Source organism: Paralichthys olivaceus, chromosome 5 (assembly GCF_024713975.1).
Source record: "Paralichthys olivaceus isolate ysfri-2021 chromosome 5, ASM2471397v2, whole genome shotgun sequence".
NCBI lineage: Eukaryota > Metazoa > Chordata > Actinopteri > Pleuronectiformes > Paralichthyidae > Paralichthys > Paralichthys olivaceus.
The window spans coordinates 25229003-25255126 of record NC_091097.1 but is presented as its reverse complement, the minus strand read 5'-3'; positions in this window follow the sequence as shown (position 1 = coordinate 25255126).

Sequence of the window (26124 nt, the reverse complement as noted above, 5' to 3'; positions counted from 1 at the left end):
ATAAGTTCATCCAGGACTGTGCACTCTGTTTGCGAAGGGTACCCCACCATCCTTCAATGCGCTGGTTTGCTGTGCTTCTTCCATTAAGGAGACTCTTCTCTCCTGCAAAACTGTCTGGATGGTTTCTCCGCAAAAAACATCTGCATTTCTTCAACACAAACATTTTCTGTTCCCCCTGCCTGGTCCACCTATGCTTGACACCGTTTTGGTAAAGTAACTTGCTAATTTGGGATCACTGTTTGTGGTAAAGGCCTCCATCCATAACACATAGCGGCTGAAACCATCTTTGCAGCCATTGATGGCAATGCCATAGGGTTTTAGCTTGTCATAGCCGTCCATGTGACAAAGTGCATTTGGCACCATGCTCTTCTCAATTCTACACCTTGTGGATTAACCAGTTTGATGATGTGTCTGATGTGTTTGAAGAGTGGCGCTAGAGCAGCGCCCTCTACCGTTTTCATTGACTTCAATGGAGATCTCCAAAAAAGATTCCTGATGAGAAAACTAAATTTCTAAATCGCTCTTACGGTCTCATTTCTTAACTCTTATTAAATATAAACATATGTGGACGTCGGCCAAAGTCTTGTGATTCTCACAATGTATCATTTCTCAGATACGACTTATAGATTTTGAGTTAGAAGCTTTTGTTTGAGGGTTGGTCTGAAACCAGTTTTTGTCTCCAAAGTGTGCGCGCAGCAGGTGTTCCTCATCTAATCAGTGAGTAACCATAGCAACCCCATAGACTGTCAGAGGTCAAGTCTCCTCTATAAATTTACTAGATTCAAAGTTTTTGCCACCATCCGCTTTGGCCCAGTGGTTAAGGCACTCGGATCATGTGACGTAAGTCTGGGTTCGAATCCGGGTGAGGGTGGTGGTTTTTGCTAAATTTTGGAGCATATAAATAAAAGTAAAAATAAGCCCCCCCACCCCCCCATAGTAACTGGATATTACCAGGAACATGTAATGGGCCTTTATTTTGAAAATAAGCCCCCCCCCCCCCATTATAATAGAATGTTACCAGCAAACATGTAATGAGCCTTTATTTTGAATATAAAAATAAACAACCCTCCCCCATTGTAATAGAATGTTATCAGGAAGTCTGTACAAAACCTTTATTTTGAAAATAAGCCCCCCCCACCCCCCCCATATTACAAGGAAACATGTACAGAGCCTATGTTTGAGTGTATAAATAAGCCCCCCCATCCCCCCATAGTAACTGGATATTACCAGGAAACAGGTAATGAGCCTTTATTTTGAAAATAGCCCCACCCATTGTAATAGAATGTTACCAGGAAGTCTGTACATAGCCTTTATTTTGAAATAAGCCCCCCCATAGTAATAGAATGCTACCAGGAAAGCTGTACAGAGCCTGGTTTTTCAAAATAAAACCCCCAGATGGTTACAGGATGTTCTCAGGGAGCTGGAAAAAGAGTGTATTTTCAAAATAAAACTCCCCAATAGTTACAGGATGTTCCTAGGAAGAGTAAAAAAAAGCTAGAATTTCAAAATAAAATCCCCAGATTGTTAAGGAATGTTTTTAAGAAGCCTAAAAAAAGCTGGACTTTCAAAATAAAATGCCCAAATAGTTACAGGATGTTCCCAGGGAGCCGGAAAAAGAGTGGACTTTCAAAATAAAACTCCCAAATAGTTACAGAATGTTCCCAGGGAGCCTGACAGATGCTGGATTTTCAAAATAAAACCCCCAAATAGTTACAGAATGTTTCCAGGAAGCCTGAAAGACACTGGATTTTCAAAATAAAACCCCCAGATGGTTACAGGATGTTCCCAGGGAGCCGGAAAAAGAGTGGACTTTCAAAATAAAACTCCCAAATAGTTACAGAATGTTTCAAGGAAGCCTAAAGGATGCTGTATAAAATAGTAAATAGTCACAATAGCTGTAAATAGTCACCACTCTGGATCATGTGATCAAAATGCAGCTTTTATACATGTCTTTCTCTCTCACTGTCTCACTCTCTCTCCCAGGGTCTCTCTCCTTCCTCTCGAACTATTACAGTCTCTCTTTCTCTCTCTGAAATTGGTCAACTCTCAGGGTCTCTGTCCTTCGTCTTAAAGGAAATGTCTCTGTGTTCGAAGCAACGCCTGCATCGACGAGCACAAGGCACCCATTCAAAATGTCTCGGCAGGAGAGATTTTCTATTTTTTCTTTATTCTTCTTACGTAAATTTCCGTCCCGCTACTCCTCCCACAGATTTCATCGCACATACTCAAGACCTATAAAAAAACATGCGTAAATACGTTGAATCCTGTGCTATGACTTTTCTAAGAATTTCGTCCAATAATTTGCTCAAACATCGCGAAAACGCGGCCAAAACCGACGAATGGGACTCAAGGTCTCTCGCCCTAAAGAGCGAGAGGGCAAAAATGGGGGCGATTTTCAGCCACTTTTTTGGTGTTTAAACACTTCTCCTAGCCACAAACGGAGTCCGACAGACATGATTTTTATATCTGGTGTCACTAGAGTTTGTTTCCTAGGCGCACATGTCACTGTGACATCTCTCGATGCAGTATTTTAGGCCGAGTCAATTTACCGAGAAAAGTTTTCTGGTCTCATTTCTCCATTGACTCCTATGTTAATTTTTGGAAAAAAGTCAGAAAAGGATAGATAAAAAATAGATCTATACATTCAGGGAAGTCTTGGGATTCTCGCGGTGTTTTCATTTCACAGATAGGACTTATAGTTTTTGAGTTACAAGCATTTGTTTGAAAACTGTCGCTAGAGCACAGCTCTCTGACCTCCCCATTGAATTTAATAGAGATCTCAAAAAAAGATTCCTGATGAGAAAACTAAATTTCTAAATCTCTCTCACAGTCTAATTTCTTAACTCTAAGCAAATAAAAACATATGTGGACGTCGGCCAAAGTCTTGGGATTCTCACAATGTGTTTATTGAACTATGGGCCAGCCATGTTTATTATTTTAGTCATGTTCAAATAGTTTAAATGTGAAACAGTTTAACTACAAGGGAGGTTTTCTGTTATATTAAGTGAGCATTTAATGTATTTAACGTACTTTATGTACAAGTATATAAAGATAATACTCTTTAAAGGAGAGAAGAAAGATAATGTGTGTAAGGGTAAAGTGCACACATGATTGATGTTAGAGAGATGACATGATTACAAGGGAAGATTTTTATCTCTGGTTTAATGCAAATTTTGATGTTTATTTCTGGAAAATATTAAAAGATAGACATTTAACGTGAATGTTAACTAAAAATGGTAACTCCCAGTGCTGTAATGCAGACAGAATAACAAATGATTCATGATTGCAGTGAAGAAGTTAAAATGAATTTGAGAATAAATATAATCCTGATGAATGGAGAAGGAGCAACAGTGTCCTGCCTCGCTGATGTTTATATTACTTTTCCAGAGGGTTATCTATACATCTGTCAGCGGGGACCAAGCCGGGACCTGCTACAAGTAGTTACCCCATGTTTTAAAACAATGCCTCAGGCTGAAATGTATAGGAACACACACGCCCAAACATGCACACTCTTTACCTCAAACATTTTTCCAGCGCTGTTCTCCAGTACAATAATGAGGTCAATGTCTCTCTTCTCTCCCAGAAAAGGAGGGTAGGCAACATTGATCAGCAGCCCTGCATCAACCAGGTGGAATCTTTCATTGGTGCCAAGGCAAGGTGGAACATCTGACCGGCAAAATCATTTGCAATCACTATTTATATATATATATTTATTAATTTATATACTTAGCATTTTGTCTTTATCATATTGGACCAGTATAAGACAATGTCACTTTTCACTTACTGTATTTGTTTCTTTACTTTTTTATTCCTAACTATGTCACCAGCATCGACTGTATGTAAAGACTAACGACAGGACTGCTCTCCAAAAGTGAAGCCAAAGCATTTCAATTGCCACCTGGTGGCTGGTTGTAATATAGGTCAGAAACTCTGCTGCCTCCTCGTTAGAGGATAGGATATGGACCAAACTAAAAAGTCAAAGTACGTGTCAAATACGTTTTTTTCTCAATCATGATTTCTGTCATTTTAGGTAGTTGTTATGAAGCTACGCTAATATTTGTTGATGTGTTCATTTTTCTGCTACGTGTGGTTATAATTACCCATTGGATGCTATTCAAACAGGGTGAAACTTCATATTCATATATGACAGCTAAGACTGACTTGCGATTGGTTGAGGGGGTGTATCAGCTGGACCCTACTACTGTGACCATCCCCCGATCACTACTGTGCAAACTCATCAATCAAATTTTACTTGTACAGCCCATATTCACAAATACATTTGTCTCATGGGGCTTAACAAGGTGTGACATCCTCTGTCCTTAACAATCAGCAAGAGTACGGCAAAACTACCAAAATAAAACAATGCAATAGAGGCAGCGTGAAACTGAACACATCAACAAAATTACAATAGTTAAAATTGAAAGTTTGTGACATAATAGAAAGGTGTGTCGTTTGAAGTATTTATACATAATACATTGTCTGATAGAAATGAACCGAGCAGCGATGATAATGGAAATGGAGTTATTGCCAGTAATGAAAAATAGGTGTGCAAGAGTATTGTATATCAAGCAGTCTTGTAATTATAGTCCATGATCAGCTGCCACCACGATCACGATCCAACACCACGATGGCAGGGTTCAAATACAGGATATTTTGGCTTCATTTCTGAATAGTGGGTGGAAGTGGAGATGTGTCTTCCATCTTTATTTACAGTGTATGGTCACCAGTAAACGTTACCTCCATCGGAGGGATCATGATGGAAGAAAGCTAACAGTTTTTTCCACTTCCAGTAGACACATAGCAACATTAGCATTTAGCTGGAGTCCTGTTTCCAGGCACTTCATCAATGTAAATTTTATATATTTTAATATTTACTCCGTCTAGGTGTCTGCTAACTTCTGCTCTTAAGTGCTGTGCTAGGTTTGAGCAGTGTTTTGTATCTTTTTCACTGAAAACAGCTGATGGAAACCATGGTGATGACAGTGACTGAACTAGAGCATTACTCAACTTCTTTCTTAGAGTTGCTGAGGAGGTCTGTCTTCTCACCTTTGTGTTGGTAGAGGTGGTTTCTGGTTGTTCCCCACTCCCACTTCTTAATCAGTTGAATGACTTTCATAATGAGTTCAGAGACTGGGGGAAACACATTGAGAACAAATAGATGCATTTCCTTCTCATTTCAATCACGTAAATAAACAGTACTTTCACACTGACCACAAGTTTTGAAAGCTCTATCCTCCAGACTCTGGCTCCAGGTGACTACTTCCTCCAGCAGCTCCACTCTCCACTGCTGAAAAATACTTTTTCTTTCCTCCATATTCTTTGACCCCAGCAGCGTAGAACGATTAACATTAACCTTGTCTGGAAAAATGAGAATCTAATAAGCACCATGCATTCTTTATTGTATCACACATGATCACAGACAAGAGGCATTGACAGCATTTCTCTCTGGGTGTCAATGCAGTTTGACGAATGAGCTTACAGCTGCCAAAATAACAGCATTTAATGGGTAAAACTATGTCATCTGAGCAGGACCATCACCTTCTAGTATTTAAATAAAAGTAAAAATAAGCCCCCCCACCCCTCCATAGTAACTGGATATTACCAGGAACATGTAATGAGCCTTTATTTTGAAAATAAGCCCCCCCAATAGTAACTGGATGTTAGCAGGAAGTCTGTACAGAGCCTTTATTTTGAAAATAAGCCCCCCCCCCCATTATAATAGAATGTTACTAGGAAACATGTAATGAGCCTGGTTTTTCAAAATAAAACCCCCAGATGGTTACAGGATGTTCCCAGGGAGCCGGAAAAAGAGTAGATTTTCAAAATAAAACTCCCAAATAGTTACAGAATGTTCCAGGAAGCCTGAAAGACGGTGGAATTTCAAAATAAAACGCCCAAATAGTTACTGAATGTTTCCAGGAAGCCTAAAAGACGCTGGTATTTCAAAATAAAGCCCCCAGATGGTTACAGGATGTTCCCAGGGAGCCGGAAAAAGAGTGGATTTTCAAAATAAAACCGGCAAATAGTTACAGAATATTCCCAGGAAGCCTAGTTACAGAATGTTTCCATGTTTCCAGGAAGCCTTAAAGATGCTGATTTTTCAAAATAAAACTCCTGGATGATGACAAGACCTTACCAGGAAGCCCAAAGGAGTCTGAGGGCTCCGGCGAAGCCCCATGCAATGCATTGGCACTTATATTATTATTCCTCGAACTTTCCACGTTTATTATGGGTGCCTTGCCAGCTGGGGGCTCAGCAATTAAGGTGTGAAAGGAAACATTCAAGGAAACCTTTTTAAAATCATCACTCAGTCCGACATTCATTACTTCATCCAGGCTCCGACCCATCAGGAGAAGATGGCCTGGATAGACGCCATCAGAGAGCAGACATAGATGTCCACATTTCATTTTGACGTTTCATCTGTTATGAAGAAAACTGAAATTACACATTCCATGAATGTACTGTAGCAACAAACTGGGCCCACGATTTTAAATTACATAACATAGCTGTTGATCTGATCTTCCCAAATAAAAAACAAATAATTCTGTATTTGAAAATTTTGACTTGAAAATCAAATTCCATTTGATCCTACTTATAGCTGTAAGAAAATGATGATGTAAAGTAAGTAATGAGCTTATAAATATATTGTTTAATACTCAATGTATGGTTCTCAATTTCTCACTTGTGAATGCTTACAAAAAAAAGCACTTTGTTAGGAGGGCTCTTTCCTAATTTCAAATGTCCATTTCTATTTCTAAATAAAAGTTTAGAAATTTAGAAAAAATGTTATTGAAATTATCCAGTTATCCAATATTTCTAAAAACAAACAATTCAAACAGAGCTGTGTCGCAGAACTTATTCAATATACTTATTATAGCTTAATATCAGCAGACCTGAGCTAACACTCTCAATAATGTAACGTGTTGACTTTATGAATGGATTCGTTATTTCAAATTTTAAGCACTGGAAAAAGTGATTATAATTGCCTGCTCCACTATTACATCATAGTTTCATACTTTGGCTGGAATATATATGTTTGATTACATTTTATGTGGTATCAAATGGGTCCTAAAAGTCTGAGATGTTGCTTGGTGAAACTCCTAGGTGGTTTTTACTCAACTGCAGGATCTGACGACGAGAGAAAGTACATGTCAAGACAAGAAAATCCTCAGGAGATTTTCATATTGTGCACAACTGGAAGGCTCGCTGGTTTGTGCTGATGCCAGACAAGCTGCTGTATTATAAATACGAAGGAGGCAGAAGAGACTCGTGTCAGCGAGGGAAGATCCCACTGAAGGACTGTGTGCTGACTTGTCCTCTTCTAGAATGCAAAAATCGTCCGGTGAGTTTTTGTCAGACTCAAGAAGAAAACGAGATTAGAAAAAGATTCCAGACAACTTTGTTTTTTCAAGTCTTTTTATTTGAACAATGTAGACACTGAAAATGTATCTTTTAAGTAATTCCCCAATCAGAGAGGCCTCACTCGATGAGACAGGAAATGTCCTCAGGTTAATGTTCTGTCAGGACCTGAGTTCAAACATCTTCCAGCTTACGAGACAACAATTTGTTCCCCAAAGAAGAAATAATTACATTTCCAACAGCAGTACATAAACACTGAAATAAGTATATATCAGTTACAGCACATTCAATATAGAATCTACTCTCATGTCTCATGGGGTGGAGTCAGGATGAGGGGATGGTTGAGGTAGAGGAAAGATGAGAGGAGATTATGATGAGCGCCAGCATGGAAAGAGAAAACTGAATATATTCCTTCTCTCTGTCCCTTTTCTCTCCTCCTTCTCCTTCTTCTTCGGTTCTTTGCTCTCCTCCTTTGCCTTCTTCTTCTTGTCCTTCTCCTGGAAGCTGGCCTCCTGTTCCAGGACTCTGCACCTCAGCCGCTTGTCACAGTTCTTCTGCAGAGCTTGGAATTTGACCTTCCATTGCTTTTGCACTTTCTGCTTCTCCACGTGCTGGAGCTGAAGATCTTTGACCTCCTTCTCCAACTCTTCCATCATGTTGGCCAAGTCGTCTTTGACCTGACACAGCTGTGAGACGGAAGAGTCTAGGCTTTTATCCAGAGCAGCCTTCTCAACAGTCAGCTGGCTCTTCAGAGCAGACTGTATTGCAGCTGCAGCAGCGTTTTGTGCTGCCTCCTTCCTCAGAGCAGTTATCTCTGCTGCCTGCTCCTTCATAGCTGCCTGCTTCTCCGCAGCCAGCTTCTTTAATGTTGCATTTTCTGCAGCCAGAGCAGTGTTCTCTGCTGCCTCCTTCCTCAGAGCAGTTATCTCTGCCGCCTGCTCCTTCATAGCTGCATTCTCAGCAGCGAGCGCCTTGTTCTCCCTCTTTGAGTCCAGCAGGGCTTGGCGGAGGGCCTTCAGCATTTTGGTGACGCTGCACCCATTATTTTGGGCAGTATCATGAGACTGCATTTGTTCAAATGACTGAAAGACAAAAATATACATATAACAGGTAAAAACACAAAACACACTAACTTCAGAAATATTCAAAGATACAGAGCTGGATGATTTTTTGTCATTTACACACGTCTGCTTTTAAAGTCTGTAAAACTACAGTAAAGTAAGATGAAGAAAGAAATGACAATTGTGTTTTGTGGATAAAACTAAAAACAGTTTAACCTGAAGTCTCTCCTGCTAAGAACAAAACTTACTTTGTCTCCTGAGCCGTTGATCTTCTCCATGTTGGATGAACGCAGGTGATCCAGTGGAACAAAGTTCTTTAAAAGTATTTTTGCTGTCAAGCGCTGGTCTACTGACTGTCAATCTGTGACAGTTTAACAAAGTTGTTAGAGAAAAGATTCTCATGCAGCCGTCCTCTACTAATGGTGGTAGAGTCTGATTCTGCTGAGAATTGTTTCTCCTTAATACAAAGGAATCTTAATAAAAAGGATCTTAATCTTTATATGAGAGGCAATTGGCTTTGACCTAGAATCCAGAGGTCTAAATGTGACATCAAAGGATTAGAGGACTGCCTGTTTTGTCATGTGACATGGGCTGAAACATCAATACCAACTGGCACTTATATTATTATTCCTCGAACATTCCAGGGATATTATTCTTCGTTCTTCTTCCGTCATTTTTTCATCCCGCTACTCCTCCCACAGAATTCATCGCACATACTCGAGACCTATAAAAATACATGCGGAAATACGTCGAATGGTGTGCTATGACTTTTCTGAACTCTCCCCAATAAAAAATAGATCTGTATGTTCAGGGAAGTCTTGGGATTCTCACAGTGTTTTCATTTCACAGATAGGACTTATAGTTTTTGAGTTAGATACATTTGTTTGAAGACTGGCGCTAGAGCACAGCCCTCTGACTTCCCCATTGACTCCAATGTAGATCTCAAAAAATGATTCCTGATGAGAAAACTAAATTTCTAAATTGCTCTCACGGTGTCATTTCTTCACTCTTATTAAATAAAAACATATGTGGACGTCGGCCAAAGTCTTGGGATTCTCACAATGTGTTTATTTCTCAGACAGGAGTTATAGATTTTGAGTTGGAAGCATTTGTTTGAGGGGTGGTCTGAAGCTTGTTCGGCTCTCTAAAGTGAGGGGACAACAGGTGTTTCTCATCAAATCAGTGAGTAACCATAGCAACCCCATAGACTGACAGAGTCCTAGTGGTTAAGGACCTTGCATCATGTGACGTGAGTCTGGGTTCAAGACCGGGTGAGGGCGGGACATGTTGCTTCACTTTTGAACATTTAAATAAAAATAAAAATAAGCCCCCAACCCCCCCATGGTAACTGGATATTACCAGGGACATGTAATGAGCCTTTATTTTGAAAATAAGCCCCCAACCCCAGGGGCGGCGCGTCCCATTGGGCAAGTCGGGCAGTTGCCCAGGGCCTCGGCCGCCAGGGGGCCTCGTCGTATTATTATTATTTTTTTTTTAATAATTCAAATAAATCACTTGTCATTGCACATGCATGTGACTGGAATGTAATGTTTCTAAGTGTCTTCTTAATTTGTTGGGTCTCATACTGTCAGCTGCCAGAGTTGCCACAGGAACGAGCTCTGATCTCACTGTGTGTCTCTCAGCGAATGAGAGAGGGCGGAGCCCCGGCTCCTGTGTGTGTGTGTGCTGTCTGGACACACACACACAGACAGACACACACACACACAGGAGCCCGCACAAAACTGTACAGGGAGCCGCTGCAGAGCCGCGGGTTGCCGAGTCCTGTCTACGGCGAAATAACGATTTGTTTACAATTCCACCGTTAATTAAAGAGATGCGGACGTCAAAACATTAGTTCCGCCTCACATTTCCCCTCCCGGTGGGTGCGCCCCACAGTTTGAGAATCACTGCAGATTTGGGAGATCGAGAGCCGGTGAACTGTCCCCCGCGCCCCTCCCCTTCCCCCTTCTCACACAGCATCAAGCCGGGGCGCCTAGTGTGGTGGAGTGTATGTGATCGCGGAAACATGAAACGATTTCAAAGTGGCAGTGAGAAAAGAAAGAAGAAAAGGGAGGAGGAGAAGTTAAGGGAGAAATTACCTAAGCTTACAAAGTTTTTCCAATCAAAGAATTTGTCTGTGGAAAATGAAGACATATCTGATAATGTTTCAAGTGCTGCTGGGCCAAGTTTAGCTATTGCTAGCAGCAGCAGACACACAGCCACTTCAGCACCAACTAGCCCTGCCTGCCTTGCTTCTAAAAACGATGAGACATCATCGTGTACCACAGCTGCCCATATCCCTGACACTGACACCTGCACTGAAGACGTGCAGGATACTGCCATGGTCATCATCCCTGCTCAAGCTGGATGATAGGGAGAGCAGTGATGTCAGCATTGTTAGTAACCCCAATGAGACAGTGATCAGTGAAGACCCAGCATTATGGCCTGAAATAATTACAGATAGGGAGAGAATTGAAATTGTTAGAACAGGACCAGTACAAACTCGAAACTTTAATTACCCCCAAAACACAGATAACCCGCCAAGGAGATTCACGATTGAAAACTTTGGAATGAAAATGAAAAACGGGGAACAAATTACAAGGAAGTGGCTCGTCTACTCGACCAGTGCTGATGCAGTTTATTGTTTTGCATGTCGCATCTTCGGGAAAAACAAAATCTCACTCAGTCTCAGCACCAATGGATTTCGTGCATGGAAACATATCGGAGAACATCTCAGAACTCATGAGCGCAGCAGGGAGCACATAGATAATATGGAAAATTGGCGCCAACTTCCCCAGTGTGTGTTCCACCCCGAGGCAGCTCTGCTGCTGCCTTTTCAAGCATGAGGATCAATCAGCTAACAGCTCTCACCTGTGCTGACTGATCCTCTGTGGTGAAGGTGCTCTACCAGCCCCTTCACCTCCACAGGGAACTTCCTGGGTCAGGTTGAATTAATGGCCCAATTCGACCCAGTGATGAATGAACACTTGAAGAGAATCCAAAACCAAGAATGCAGAGATCATTACCTCAGCAAACAGATGATGAGAATGTCTGTAATAGCACAAAAGACCACAGATGCTGTTGTATCTCTGATAAAGAGAGCCAAGTACTTTGCTGTCATAATGGTCTGTACACCAGACAACATCCATACTGAACAGCTAACCCTTGTAATGCGCATTGTTAACTGTGCAGAAAATGTGGGTATTTCCATTGAGGAGCATTTTCTTGGTTTTGTTGATGTCCATGACACAACTGGGAAAGGACTGTATGAAACTTTCACGGACCAACTGACCAAATTTGATCTTGACATCTGTGACTGTCGTGGGCAGGTATACGACAATGGGAGCAACATGCAGGGTAAGCACCAGGGTGTACAGAGGAGAGTGCTAGACACAAACAAGAAGGCCCTGTATGTGCCATGTGGGAGTCACAGTTTAAATTTGGTTATTTGTGATGTGGCACAGTCATCTAGACAGTCTGTGAACTTCTTTGGTGTCCTCCAGAGATTGTACAACTTGTTCAGCTCCTCTGTGCAACGGTGGGAGATTATGCAGAAACATGTACTGATGATGACTGTCAAAAAGTCTGTCTTCAACCAGATGGGAGTGCAGAGTGGACAGTGTAAAAGCTCTCCGGTACCAAATGCCTCAGTTTGTGAAAGCCTTGGAAGCACTCATTGACCATGCCATGACCAAAAGACCTACAGATTCTGAGACTGTGTCCAAGTGTGAAGCACTTTTGAAAGACATACAGACCTGGAGTTTCCTTGTGAGTGTTATTGTTTGGTATAACATTCTGTACCAAATAAATCACATCAGCAAACTCTTTCAGAGTCCAAAAATCTCAATAGAGACCCTGAAAAGAGAGATGGATGGACTTGGAGAAAGTCTGCAAGAGTACAGATAAAGTGAGCTTAAATCAGCGCAGACAGATGCCAGGGAGATGGCAGAGGAATTAAAAATTGAGATGACACTCCCTGAACAGAGACAGCGAACAACTACTCGAAGATGCCTGTATGAAGGAGGAGAGGAGACAAAGTTCACCCCTGAAGAGCGTTTCAACAGGGACTTCTTTTTACCTCTCATTGATACAGCCCTTTGTAGCATCAGAAATCGATTAGCTCAGACAGAGACATATTTCGGTCTTTATGGATTTCTTTATTCATTGGAGAACATGAAAAAAGCAGTGCATGAAAGAACACTCGGCATTAGCTGTCTGAAGATGGAGGTGGAAACAGAGGATGTTGATGGTGCTGATTTAGAACTGGAGATAAGGGCTGCAGTTAAAGCCTTTCCAGACTGCATCTCCTCCCCTTCAGAAATGCTTGATTACATACACAAGGAGAACTTACTGGATTGTTACCCCAACCTAAGCATTGCACTCCGATTACTTCTCACACTGCCTGTCACTGTTGCTTCTGGGGAAAGGAGTTTTTCTGCCTTGAAACTAATCAAGACATATCTGAGGTCCACCATGGCTCAGGAGCGACTGTCAGATCTGGCAGTAATATCCATTGAGCAAGATGTGAGGAGAAAGCTAGAAATGGACGATGTCATCACTGCATTTGCCAATGCTAAAGCACGAAGAATCAGGATTTAATCCTGCACTCAACACTCACACACAGTAAGTGGCAGTTATAACTCCTTTCAATTCATGCCATTTTCATTAAAATGCTATACTGAATGCTAACTTATATGCTCCTTCTCTCTTTTAGTCTGCTTTTTCAGGTATTTGCTCACCTCCTGTGCAGATTGAAGAATGGGGAGCTGCACCTCCTTTGCCCTCCGACTCCATCCCCACCTTGGCCCACTCTTTTCACCAAACCCCACATACAAAGACGAAAACACATGTGTACAGACACTCACACACACACGCACTCACTCAGTCACATCCACTTGTCTCCCTTTCACTAACTCACTCACTCACTCATTCGTCTCCGTTTTTCTCACACACACAAAAACACACACGTCTCCCTTTCACTCACACACACACACTCACTCTCACACATACAGACACACACACACACAAACTCACTCACTCACATGTCTCCCTTTCTCTCACTCACTCACAGAAACACTCCCTCACTCACTCTCTCTCTCTCTCACACACACACACACACGCACATAGATGTTAAAGTCAGCCGTTTTGCTGTAAAGTTAATCATTATGAAGTAAATAATTGTTTAGTTGTTTCTATTCACAATAAATGTCAGTTTCACATAACATGGCTCATTAAGTGTGTGTGTGTCAGGGTGGGTGTGGGGTTAGAGGGGATTGGTGCTTTGGTGGGTGGGATTGTTTTTGGGTTTTTTTTTGGGGGGGGGGGGGGGGGGGGCTCAAAATTGTTCTTTGCCCAGGGCCTCCAATTAGCCAGAACTGCCCCTGCCCAACCCCCCCCCCATAGTAACTGGATATTACCAGGGACATGTAATGAGCCTTTATTTTGAAAAAAAAAAACCTCAATAGTAATAGGATGCTACCAGGAAGTCTATACAGAGCCTTTATTTTGGAAATAAGCCCCCCCCCATTGTAATAGAATGTTACCAGGAAGTCTGTACAGAGCCTGGTTTTTCAAAATAAAACCCCCAGATGGTTACAGGTTCCCAGGGAGCCGGAAAAAGAATGGATTTTCAAAATAAAACTCCCAAATTGTGACAGAATGTTCCCAGGAAGCCTGAAAGATGCTGGATTTTCAAAATAAAACCCCTAAATAGTCACAAAATATTCCCAGGAAGCCTGAAAGACACTGGATTTTCAAAATAAAACCCCTAAGTAGTTACAGAATATTCCCAGGAAGCCTAAAAGATGCTCGACTTTCAAAATAAAAAACCCAGATAGCTGCGGGATGTTGTCAGGACGCCTGAAGGAGGCTGGATTTTCAAAATAAAAAACCCAAATAGTCACAGGATGTTCCCAGGAAGCCTGAAGGAGGCTGAATTTTTAAAATTAAATCCCATGGATGGTGATCAGACCTTACAACCTTGTAACATGGTTTCTCTCTCTCTCTGAAATTGGTAAAGTTCCTCTGTTGCCAACCTGGAACGTGTTATCAAAATGCAGCTTTTATACATGTCTTTCTCTCTCACTGTCTCACGCTCTCTCTCAGGGTCTCTCTCCTTCCTCTTGAACTGGTACAGTTTCTTACTCTCTCTCTGTCACCAAGCTGGATGTCATGTGTCTCTGTCCTTCCTTCTTAAAGGAAATGTCTCTCTGCGCGGAGCGCCAGCAACAAGCACAAGGCACCCATTCAAAATGTCTCGGCAGGAGAGATTTTCTAGTTAAGTAATAACATGATGAATTAAAAGAGTAGAGAAAGTTAAACCATTGAAATAGACAGATGGGACTATGTTTATGAGGCAGGGGCGGAAGAAAGTGATGATCAGGACCTATGGAAAAAAAACAGAAAATAGTGGCATACCCCCTGACATGAGGAAGGTGGAGTCAGCAAATACATCAATAGGAAGTACAGCGAAGGAACAAATTACAAGGAAGTGGCTCGTCTACTCGACCAGTGCTGATGCAGTTTATTGTTTTGCATGTTGCATCTTCGGGAAAAACAAAATCTCACTCAGTCTCAGCACCAATGGATTTCGTGCATGGAAACATATCGGAGAACATCTCAGAACTCATGAGCACAACAGGGAGCACATAGATAATATGGAAAATTGGCGCCAACTTCCCCAGTGTATGTTCCACCCCGAGGCAGCTCTGCTGCTGCCTTTTCAAGCATGAGGATCAATCAGCTAACAGCTCTCACCTGTGCTGACTGATCCTCTGTGGTGCAGGTGAAGGTGCTCTACCAGCCCCTTCACCTCCACAGGGAACTTCCTGGGTCAGGTTGAATTAATGGCCCAATTCGACCCAGTGATGAATGAACACTTGAGGAGAATCCAAAACCAAGAATGCAGAGATCATTACCTCAGCAAACAGATGATGAGAATGTCTGTAATAGCACAAAAGACCACAGATGCTGTTGTATCTCTGATAAAGAGAGCCAAGTACTTTGCTGTCATAATGGACTGTACACCAGACAACAGCCATACTGAACAGCTAACCCTTGTAATGCGCATTGTTAACTGTGCAGAAAATGTGGGTATTTCCATTGAGGAGCATTTTCTTGGTTTTGTTGATGTCCATGACACAACTGGGAAATGAAACGGACCAACTGACCAAATTTGATCTTGACATCTGTGACTGTCGTGGGCAGGTATACGACAATGGGAGCAACATGCAGGGTAAGCACCAGGGTGTACAGAGGAGAGTGCTAGACACAAACAAGAAGGCCCTGTATGTGCCATGTGGGAGTCACAGTTTAAATTTGGTTATTTGTGATGTGGCACAGTCATCTAGACAGTCTGTGAACTTCTTTGGTGTCCTCCAGAGATTGTACAACTTGTTCAGCTCCTCTGTGCAATGGTGGGAGATTATGCAGAAACATGTACTGACGATGACTGTCAAAAAGTCTGTCTTCAACCAGATGGGAGTGCAGAGTGGACAGTGTAAAAGCTCTCCGGTACCAAATGCCTCAGTTTGTGAAAGCCTTGGAGGCACTCATTGACCATGCCATGACCAAAAGACCTACAGATTCTGAGACTGTGTCCAAGTGTGAAGCACTTTTGAAAGACATACAGACCTGGAGTTTCCTTGTGAGTGTTATTGTTTGGTATAACATTCTGTACCAAATAAATCACATCAGCAAACTCTTTCAGAGTCCAAAAATCTCAATAGAGACCCTGAAAAGAGAGATGGATGGACTTGGAGAAAGTCTGCAAGAGTACAGAGAAAGTGGGCTTAAATCAGCGCAGACAGATGCCAGGGAGATGGCAGAGGAATTAAAAATTGAGATGACACTCCCTGAACAGAGACAGCGAACAACTACTCGAAGATGCCTGTATGAAGGAAGAGAGGAGACAAAGTTCACCCCTGAAGAGCGTTTCAACAGGGACTTCTTTTTACCTCTCATTGATACAGCCCTTTGTAGCATCAGAAATCGATTAGCTCAGACAGAGACATATTTCGGTCTTTATGGATTTCTTTATTCATTGGAGAACATGAAAAAAGCAGTGCATGAAAGAACACTCGGCATTAGCTGCCAGAAGATGGAGGTGGAAACAGAGGATGTTGGTGCTGATTTGGAACTGGAGATAAGGGCTGCAGTTAAAGCCTTTCCAGACTGCATCTCCTCCCCTTCAGAAATGCTTGATTACATATACAAGGAGAACTTACTGGATTGTTACCCCAACCTAAACATTGCACTCCGATTACTTCTCACACTGCCTGTCACTGTTGCTTCTGGGGAAAGGAGTTTTTCTGCCTTGAAACTAATCAAGACATATCTGAGGTCCACCATGGCTCAGGAGCGACTGTCAGATCTGGCAGTAATATCCATTGAGCAAGATGTGAGGAGAAAGCTAGAAATGGACGATGTCATCACTGCATTTGCCAATGCTAAAGCACGAAGAATCAGGATTTAATCCTGCACTCAACACTCACACACAGTAAGTGGCAGTTATAACTCCTTTCAATTCATGCCATTTTCATTAAAATGCTATACTGAATGCTAACTTATATGCTCCTTCTCTCTTTTAGTCTGCTTTTTCAGGTATTTGCTCACCTCCTGTGCAGATTGAAGAATGGGGAGCTGCACCTCCTTTGCCCTCCGACTCCATCCCCACCTTGGCCCACTCTTTTCACCAAACCCCACATACAAAGACGAAAACACATGTGTACAGACACTCACACACACACGCACTCACTCAGTCACATCCACTTGTCTCCCTTTCACTAACTCACTCACTCACTCATTCGTCTCCGTTTTTCTCACACACACAAAAACACACACGTCTCCCTTTCACTCACACACACACACTCACTCTCACACATACAGACACACACACACACAAACTCACTCACTCACATGTCTCCCTTTCTCTCACTCACTCACTGAAACACTCACTCACTCACTCTCTCTCTCTCTCACACACACACACACACTCACATAGATGTTAAAGTCAGCCGTTTTGCTGTAAAGTTAATCATTATGAAGTAAATAATTGTTTAGTTGTTTCTATTCACAATAAATGTCAGTTTCACATAACATGGCTCATTAAGTGTGTGTGTGTCAGGGTGGGTGTGGGGTTAGAGGGGATTGGTGCTTTGGTGGGTGGGATTGTTTTTGGGTTTTTTTTTGGGGGGGGGGGCCTCAAAATTGTTCTTTGCCCAGGGCCTCCAATTAGCCAGAACTGCCCCTGCCCAACCCCCCCCCCATAGTAACTGGATATTACCAGGGACATGTAATGAGCCTTTATTTTGAAAAAAAAAAACCTCAATAGTAATAGGATGCTACCAGGAAGTCTATACAGAGCCTTTATTTTGGAAATAAGCCCCCCCCCATTGTAATAGAATGTTACCAGGAAGTCTGTACAGAGCCTGGTTTTTCAAAATAAAACCCCCAGATGGTTACAGGTTCCCAGGGAGCCGGAAAAAGAATGGATTTTCAAAATAAAACTCCCAAATTGTGACAGAATGTTCCCAGGAAGCCTGAAAGATGCTGGATTTTCAAAATAAAACCCCTAAATAGTCACAAAATATTCCCAGGAAGCCTGAAAGACACTGGATTTTCAAAATAAAACCCCTAAGTAGTTACAGAATATTCCCAGGAAGCCTAAAAGATGCTCGACTTTCAAAATAAAAAACCCAGATAGCTGCGGGATGTTGTCAGGACGCCTGAAGGAGGCTGGATTTTCAAAATAAAAAACCCAAATAGTCACAGGATGTTCCCAGGAAGCCTGAAGGAGGCTGAATTTTTAAAATTAAATCCCATGGATGGTGATCAGACCTTACAACCTTGTAACATGGTTTCTCTCTCTCTCTGAAATTGGTAAAGTTCCTCTGTTGCCAACCTGGAACGTGTTATCAAAATGCAGCTTTTATACATGTCTTTCTCTCTCACTGTCTCACGCTCTCTCTCAGGGTCTCTCTCCTTCCTCTTGAACTGGTACAGTTTCTTACTCTCTCTCTGTCACCAAGCTGGATGTCATGTGTCTCTGTCCTTCCTTCTTAAAGGAAATGTCTCTCTGCGCGGAGCGCCAGCAACAAGCACAAGGCACCCATTCAAAATGTCTCGGCAGGAGAGATTTTCTAGTTAAGTAATAACATGATGAATTAAAAGAGTAGAGAAAGTTAAACCATTGAAATAGACAGATGGGACTATGTTTATGAGGCAGGGGCGGAAGAAAGTGATGATCAGGACCTATGGAAAAAAAACAGAAAATAGTGGCATACCCCCTGACATGAGGAAGGTGGAGTCAGCAAATACATCAATAGGAAGTACAGCGAAGGAACAAATTACAAGGAAGTGGCTCGTCTACTCGACCAGTGCTGATGCAGTTTATTGTTTTGCATGTCGCATCTTCGGGAAAAACAAAATCTCACTCAGTCTCAGCACCAATGGATTTCGTGCATGGAAACATATCGGAGAACATCTCAGAACTCATGAGCACAACAGGGAGCACATAGATAATATGGAAAATTGGCGCCAACTTCCCCAGTGTATGTTCCACCCCGAGGCAGCTCTGCTGCTGCCTTTTCAAGCATGAGGATCAATCAGCTAACAGCTCTCACCTGTGCTGACTGATCCTCTGTGGTGCAGGTGAAGGTGCTCTACCAGCCCCTTCACCTCCACAGGGAACTTCCTGGGTCAGGTTGAATTAATGGCCCAATTCGACCCAGTGATGAATGAACACTTGAGGAGAATCCAAAACCAAGAATGCAGAGATCATTACCTCAGCAAACAGATGATGAGAATGTCTGTAATAGCACAAAAGACCACAGATGCTGTTGTATCTCTGATAAAGAGAGCCAAGTACTTTGCTGTCATAATGGACTGTACACCAGACAACAGCCATACTGAACAGCTAACCCTTGTAATGCGCATTGTTAACTGTGCAGAAAATGTGGGTATTTCCATTGAGGAGCATTTTCTTGGTTTTGTTGATGTCCATGACACAACTGGGAAATGAAACGGACCAACTGACCAAATTTGATCTTGACATCTGTGACTGTCGTGGGCAGGTATACGACAATGGGAGCAACATGCAGGGTAAGCACCAGGGTGTACAGAGGAGAGTGCTAGACACAAACAAGAAGGCCCTGTATGTGCCATGTGGGAGTCACAGTTTAAATTTGGTTATTTGTGATGTGGCACAGTCATCTAGACAGTCTGTGAACTTCTTTGGTGTCCTCCAGAGATTGTACAACTTGTTCAGCTCCTCTGTGCAATGGTGGGAGATTATGCAGAAACATGTACTGACGATGACTGTCAAAAAGTCTGTCTTCAACCAGATGGGAGTGCAGAGTGGACAGTGTAAAAGCTCTCCGGTACCAAATGCCTCAGTTTGTGAAAGCCTTGGAGGCACTCATTGACCATGCCATGACCAAAAGACCTACAGATTCTGAGACTGTGTCCAAGTGTGAAGCACTTTTGAAAGACATACAGACCTGGAGTTTCCTTGTGAGTGTTATTGTTTGGTATAACATTCTGTACCAAATAAATCACATCAGCAAACTCTTTCAGAGTCCAAAAATCTCAATAGAGACCCTGAAAAGAGAGATGGATGGACTTGGAGAAAGTCTGCAAGAGTACAGAGAAAGTGGGCTTAAATCAGCGCAGACAGATGCCAGGGAGATGGCAGAGGAATTAAAAATTGAGATGACACTCCCTGAACAGAGACAGCGAACAACTACTCGAAGATGCCTGTATGAAGGAAGAGAGGAGACAAAGTTCACCCCTGAAGAGCGTTTCAACAGGGACTTCTTTTTACCTCTCATTGATACAGCCCTTTGTAGCATCAGAAATCGATTAGCTCAGACAGAGACATATTTCGGTCTTTATGGATTTCTTTATTCATTGGAGAACATGAAAAAAGCAGTGCATGAAAGAACACTCGGCATTAGCTGCCAGAAGATGGAGGTGGAAACAGAGGATGTTGGTGCTGATTTGGAACTGGAGATAAGGGCTGCAGTTAAAGCCTTTCCAGACTGCATCTCCTCCCCTTCAGAAATGCTTGATTACATATACAAGGAGAACTTACTGGATTGTTACCCCAACCTAAACATTGCACTCCGATTACTTCTCACACTGCCTGTCACTGTTGCTTCTGGGGAAAGGAGTTTTTCTGCCTTGAAACTAATCAAGACATATCTGAGGTCCACCATGGCTCAGGAGCGACTGTCAGATCTGGCAGTAATATGCATTGAGCAAGATGTGAGGAGAAAGCTAGAAATGGACGATGTCATCACTGCATTTGCCAATGCTAAAGCACGAAGAATCAGGATTTAATCCTGCACTCAACACTCACACACAGTAAGTGGCAGTTATAACTCCTTTCAATTCATGCCATTTTCATTAAAATGCTATACTGAATGCTAACTTATATGCTCCTTCTCTCTTTTAGTCTGCTTTTTCAGGTATTTGCTCACCTCCTGTGCAGATTGAAGAATGGGGAGCTGCACCTCCTTTGCCCTCCGACTCCATCCCCACCTTGGCCCACTCTTTTCACCAAACCCCACATACAAAGACGAAAACACATGTGTACAGACACTCACACACACACGCACTCACTCAGTCACATCCACTTGTCTCCCTTTCACTAACTCACTCACTCACTCATTCGTCTCCGTTTTTCTCACACACACAAAAACACACACGTCTCCCTTTCACTCACACACACACACTCACTCTCACACATACAGACACACACACACACAAACTCACTCACTCACATGTCTCCCTTTCTCTCACTCACTCACAGAAACACTCCCTCACTCACTCTCTCTCTCTCTCACACACACACACACACGCACATAGATGTTAAAGTCAGCCGTTTTGCTGTAAAGTTAATCATTATGAAGTAAATAATTGTTTAGTTGTTTCTATTCACAATAAATGTCAGTTTCACATAACATGGCTCATTAAGTGTGTGTGTGTCAGGGTGGGTGTGGGGTTAGAGGGGATTGGTGCTTTGGTGGGTGGGATTGTTTTTGGGTTTTTTTTTGGGGGGGGGGGGGGGGGGGGGGGGCCTCAAAATTGTTCTTTGCCCAGGGCCTCCAATTAGCCAGAACTGCCCCTGCCCAACCCCCCCCCCCATAGTAACTGGATATTACCAGGGACATGTAATGAGCCTTTATTTTGAAAAAAAAAAACCTCAATAGTAATAGGATGCTACCAGGAAGTCTATACAGAGCCTTTATTTTGGAAATAAGCCCCCCCCCATTGTAATAGAATGTTACCAGGAAGTCTGTACAGAGCCTGGTTTTTCAAAATAAAACCCCCAGATGGTTACAGGTTCCCAGGGAGCCGGAAAAAGAATGGATTTTCAAAATAAAACTCCCAAATTGTGACAGAATGTTCCCAGGAAGCCTGAAAGATGCTGGATTTTCAAAATAAAACCCCTAAATAGTCACAAAATATTCCCAGGAAGGCTGAAAGACACTGGATTTTCAAAATAAAACCCCTAAGTAGTTACAGAATATTCCCAGGAAGCCTAAAAGATGCTCGACTTTCAAAATAAAAAACCCAGATAGCTGCGGGATGTTGTCAGGACGCCTGAAGGAGGCTGGATTTTCAAAATAAAAAACCCAAATAGTCACAGGATGTTCCCAGGAAGCCTGAAGGAGGCTGAATTTTTAAAATTAAATCCCATGGATGGTGATCAGACCTTACAACCTTATAACATGGTTTCTCTCTCTCTCTGAAATTGGTAAAGTTCCTCTGTTGCCAACCTGGAACGTGTTATCAAAATGCAGCTTTTATACATGTCTTTCTCTCTCACTGTCTCACGCTCTCTCTCAGGGTCTCTCTCCTTCCTCTTGAACTGGTACAGTTTCTTACTCTCTCTCTGTCACCAAGCTGGATGTCATGTGTCTCTGTCCTTCCTTCTTAAAGGAAATGTCTCTCTGCGCGGAGCGCCAGCAACAAGCACAAGGCACCCATTCAAAATGTCTCGGCAGGAGAGATTTTCTAGTTAAGTAATAACATGATGAATTAAAAGAGTAGAGAAAGTTAAACCATTGAAATAGACAGATGGGACTATGTTTATGAGGCAGGGGCGGAAGAAAGTGATGATCAGGACCTATGGAAAAAAAACAGAAAATAGTGGCATACCCCCTGACATGAGGAAGGTGGAGTCAGCAAATACATCAATAGGAAGTACAGCGAGGGATTTTAACATTAACTACTGTACACTGGCTCAATGACATTTCGGTTTGTCACTAACTGAAGTGAAAAAGCCAGCAGTTAGCTGAGGCACAGAAGTTCTATTCTTTTCACACTGGTTTTCACACTTCCTAAACTGGCTCATACAGAAAGCCAGTGGCAGCAAGCTTTTAACAAGGTTTTCTTTGGCAATCCGGAGAGGGTTTTACGTCAACATTCACCGGGACCAGGGAACATCTGGAATATGGATGAAACTGGTGTTTTGACTGTGCAGAAATCAAACAGAGTGGTGACCAGACAGGGGTTTAAACAGGCAGGGTGTAAGGGGTTTGAGTAACAGGGAACAATACTCCACCCAACGTCATATTCCCTTGGAACTGCTCAGCTGCTATTCTTACTGACAAACCAGTGAAGGATGAACTTTTGGCTTTAACAGACAATGTAAAACAGGTCCAGTGCATGATAATGCAAACAGTGGGCCCCGGGTGAGGCAATTAATGTGCTACAACTGCAATTTGATGAGTTTTGACGAGTGTATTTAAATGATTTTCCAGTTGTGAGCTTTGAATGTATTACATGTTCTATTTTAAGGTTGGTTTTCTAGTTGTTATTATTATTTTTGTTATTATAAGAGACTGAATCTGGAAGAGTTTCCAGTGATGACACGTTTAGCCGCACGTCATCCTTTCACCGCTGGCTGTCGAGGTGGTGTCCAAATAACAATGTGGGCTTCGTTAACAATTGGAGAACTTTTTGGGGGAAACCTGGTCTGATTAGGAGAGACTGTATTCATCCCACTTGAGATGGCGCAGCTCTCATATCTAGAAATATGACAACGTTTGTTACACAGTCCACACCGTGACAATCCAGAGTTGAGACCAGGAGGCAGAGCAGTCTTACATGCTTCTCTGCGCCTCTATTCAAATAGTCACCCTCACTACATCCCATAGAAACTGTGTCTGCCACCCGACCACCTAATTTATTAAAATCAAAAGTACACAGGAGAGGGGTGATACATTCAAACCTAGTCAAAATCAACACAGCCAAAACATCAGCTAAAAACATAACTATAAAATGCGCTTTATTAAATATCAGGTCACTAAATTCAAAATATTTACTTATAAATTATCTCATTACTGATCATCAAATAGATTTATTATGCTTAACCGAAACTTGGCTACAAGACGGAGAATATGTAGGTTTAAATGAAACGACGCCCCCAACCCACTCTAATACTCACACTCCTCGGAACACAGGCAGAGGTGGAGGGGTTGCAGCAATCTTTAAATCTGATCTATCTATCAACCCCCGACCAAAAGAGAGTTATAACTCTTTCGAAAATCTTAGAACCAGCCTCATCCACCCAAGCCTGACGTCACATAAACCAATTAATATAGTCATCATACGTATATCGTCCACCCGCCCCTTACTCTGAATTCCTATCTGAATTCTCTGAATTTTTATCAGAACTAGTTCTTAAAACAGATCGGATCATTATAGCCGGTGATTTCAATATTCATGTAGATGTTGCCAATGACAGCCTTAGTTCAGCATTTAAATCAATAATAGACTCGATTGGTTTCACTCAAAATGTGAATCAACCGACCCACTGCCTGAATCACACTCTTGATCTTGTCCTGACATATGGCATTGACATAGAAAATATAACAATATTCCAACAGAACCCGCTTCTGTCTGACCATTTTTTACTTACATTTGAATTCAGAATTGTTAATTACGTCAATTCTGGACGGAAATTATATTATAGTCAATTTTTATCCGACAAAACTCACAAATTTAAAGAACTGCTCCCCTCCTCACTTCCCTCTCAGCCATGTGTCAGTACAATACAAGAAAATTATCAAAACCTTACTCCCACACTAGTTGATAACTTTGTAAATAGTACTGCAGCCTCACTAAAAACAGCACTTGAAGCTGTCGCCCCATTAAAAAAGAAGAAAGTAAGTCAGAGGAGATTAGCTCCGTGGTATAATTCCCAAACGCGCGTTCTAAAACAGACATTGCGGAAGCTAGAAAGGAAGTGGCGCTCCACCAATCACCAAGACTTCCACCTAGCCTGGAAGAATAGCCTTATAAATTACAAAAAAGCACTTAGAAATGCCCAAACCTCTTATTATTCATTACTAATAGAAGAAAATAGGAACAACCCCAGGTTCCTCTTCAGCACTGTAGCCAGGCTGACAGAAAGTCACACCTCTACTGACCCATCTATTCCTCTAGATCTGAGAAGCAATGACTTCATGAGCTTCTTCACTAATAAAATTACAACCATCAGGGATAAAATCCACTACCTCCTCCCAGTGAATAACACTGATACATTGTCTGGTCCTGAAACCATAGCACCAGATTTATGTCTAAACAATTTTACTCCTGAACTGACCTCGTTAGTTTCATCATCTAAACCAACGACTTGTCAGCTGGACTCTGTTCCAACTAGACTTTTTAAAGAAGCCCTCCCCCTAATTGACAGTTCCATTTTAAATCAGATTAATATGTATGATATAGACCCATATCCAACCTGCCCTTCATTTCCAAAATCCTAGAAAAAGCCGTTGCTAACCAGCTGTGTGGTTACTTAGATAGTAACGGTTTATTGAAAAAACTTCTGTCAGGATTCAGAACCCATCACAGCACAGAAACAGCACTATTGAAAGTCACTAATGACCTTCTTATGGCATCAGATGATGGACTTGTCTCTGTCCTCGTCTTGTTGGACCTTAGTGCAGCCTTCGACACAATAGATCATAAAATTCTGCTACAGAGATTAGAACAACATATAGGAATTAAAGGAACAGCACTACACTGGTTTAAATCATATTTATCAGATAGATTCCAATTTGTTAATGTTAACAATGACTCCTCCATGCACATGCAAGTTAATCATGGAGTTCCACAAGGTTCTGTCCTTAGACCAATACTCTTCACCTTATATATGCTCTCCTTAGGCAACATTATTAGACAGCACCACATACAATTCCACTGCTATGCAGACGACACCCAATTGTATATTTCCATGAAGCATGATGAATCTAATCGCCTAGTTCAACTTCAGGAATGTCTCAAAGATATCAAGGCCTGGATGACCCAAAATTTTCTACTTTTAAACTCAGACAAAACTGAGGTTGTTGTAATTGGCCCTAAACATCTCAGAGAATCACTGTCTGAACAGATAGTCACCTTGGATGGTGTCAGTCTGGCCTCCAGCTCCACTGTGAGGAACCTTGGAGTGTTGTTCGACCAAGACATGTCATTTCACCCCCATATTAAACTAGTGTCTAGGACGGCTTTCTGCCATCTGCGCAATATTAACAAAATTAGAAACATCCTGTCTAAGCAGGATGCTGAAAAACTAGTCCACGTGTTTGTAACCTCTAGATTAGATTACTGTAACTCCCTATTAGCAGGATGCTCCATGAAGACTGTTAAAAGTCTCCAGTGCTGACAGGAACTAGAAGGAGAGATCATATCA